The following is a 2100-nucleotide window of genomic DNA, read 5'->3' on the forward strand; positions in this document are numbered from 1 at the left end:
TAACAGACCAAGGAGCTGATGTTTCGTGGTGGCATGTATTTAAAAGCAGCTGGTGGGTACAGATGTGCTCAGTGGCTTCAGTCCTTCTCCTTTACAGGACATGGGGAAAGGGGGAGGGGACATCTCCAAGGGAGACCAGGGTGCACTGTGGGTCCCTCCCCATACATGAGCTCTCTCCCACCTGGCTGTCCTGCAGTCTGCTCACCTTGGGGAGGTGGCGCTCTCTGGTGCCTCCTGCAGCATCGGACCATCCACTTCTGGGAGGAGTGGTCCTGGCCCTGCCTGGGTGCACACTCAACCCCGGGCGGGGGAGCAAGGAGATGCAGCAGGTGCTGCAGAGGAGGAAATCACCCCTTTATCGTTCCTCCCCTTCACACCCTCCCCCGTGCTCTGGAGTAAAAGGGAAAAGATGCAGTTACCTGAGAAAGGGGCTCCGCCCTTATATGCACCTTTCTCCTGATACAGGCAAGAACGACACCATTGACTGCTGCTTTTTCTACAGCATAGAAGATTTCGATTGCGGATTCATGACAGATTATGTTCAAAGAGTCAATGGGTGCAGGCTGCCTAGCGTCGTGTAAGTGCCAAGATTACAGGCCATGTGTTGGGGTCATGATCTGATGGCAGAGGGAGGTCGGGAAACGCCTCACCTTGTGGAGGCTTCAAATTCGGGGAATGCTGGTGTCCTCATTAGATTCCCATAGAGCGTCAGATAGCACATGCTCCCAGTGAAGAGGGAGGCTAGGGGAGAGGGGAGAGCAGAAGCAAGGCTGCCCCAGGAAGCTCCCCTGGGTCACTGAGGGGGTGTCAGTGGCAGGGTCTCCCAGAGGAGACCCCCTGAGACCCTGCAGCAGAGACAGGAGGAACAGGATGGGCTGAGTGGAGAACCCCAGGGGCCAGGAGGATGGGGCTCCCCCTCCTTATGTGCACAACCCTCCTCAGTGTATAATCTTTCTCCCCAGCTTCAAAACCAATAAGGATACTGAGGTCTGTGCCGATGCCCACAGCACAACAGTGAAGGAGTGTATGGAAGAACTGGACGCAGCCAAGAAGAAAGGGGAAAAGGTCGATTGAGGAGGAGCTACAATAGATGCCACACACCCACCTCCATTCTCTCACCTTCTGGGAGTTTCTTGGCCTGAATTCTTTTGTCAAAAGCAACAATTCTGTTCTGTTCTGGCTGTAAAAACTAGGCACCAATAAAAACTGTTGAATTTGACTATACTTGAAATGGAAGAGGAATAAGAAATATAGGAATTACTGAACTTTGGATTTGTGGGGTTTTTTGAAAATGGGACATCATAGAGTCCTTTTTAAGAAGGTAAACACATGACTCATTCGAGTACAGAGGGAGCATGTGTCCCAGGTGCACTGACCCCACTAATGAGGGACCATGAAAGTGACTCTGAGACCGTCTGAGGAGTAAGGATTCACACAGCTGGGGTGGCATTCTGAAACTTCGAGAAAAACAGACTAATATCCAAGATTGCAATATAACTGTAACCTTTGGATTGTCTTTTCTACAGGACATAAACCACCTGCATCTGCTAGAGACAAAAATTGTAAGTTCACAGGGAATCTCAGAAAGCCTGGGGCCTGGTCCAGAGCAAACAGAACAGCAATCAGAAGTGCGTTTCCCAAGGGCGGGTGAGGGGCTTCCCAGATAAGGTGAAGGGAAAGGAGTTCATCATCACCAAGCCCTCATTCTATGAACTGTTAAGGGACTTATCTAAGAAAAGACGGACATCAACACTATGAAAAATGACAACAATCTCACACCTATCAACCACTGAACCTAAAAATCAAAAACAAAGTAAATACTAGAACAGGAAGAGAATCACAGAAATAAAGATCACATGGAGGGTTGTCAGTGGGGAGGCGGAGGGGGAGAATGGGGGGGAGCTACAGGGAATAAGAAGCCTCAATGGCGGGTGCAAAACACGGGGAGGTTAAGAAAAGTGTAGGAAACGGAGAAGCCAAAGGACTCATATGTAGGACCCACCGAGCTGAACTAAGGGGGAGGGGGATGCTGACGGGAGGCAGATGCAGGACAGAGGGGGAGGAGGGGAGAGCAGGTGGGAGAACGGTCACAGCGCACTC

General features: G+C 50.9%; 1 long non-coding RNA gene across 1 annotated transcript; it reads left to right on the plus strand.

The window, feature by feature from the left end:
• Positions 1 to 470: 470 nt before the first annotated feature.
• On the plus strand, positions 471 to 1258 carry LOC118502238. Its single transcript, XR_004904947.1, has 2 exons — positions 471 to 577; positions 963 to 1258. It is a non-coding gene; the product is annotated as an uncharacterized LOC118502238 (long non-coding RNA).
• Positions 1259 to 2100: the final 842 nt, after the last annotated feature.

Source organism: Phyllostomus discolor, chromosome 8 (assembly GCF_004126475.2).
Source record: "Phyllostomus discolor isolate MPI-MPIP mPhyDis1 chromosome 8, mPhyDis1.pri.v3, whole genome shotgun sequence".
Taxonomy (NCBI): Eukaryota; Metazoa; Chordata; class Mammalia; order Chiroptera; family Phyllostomidae; genus Phyllostomus; species Phyllostomus discolor.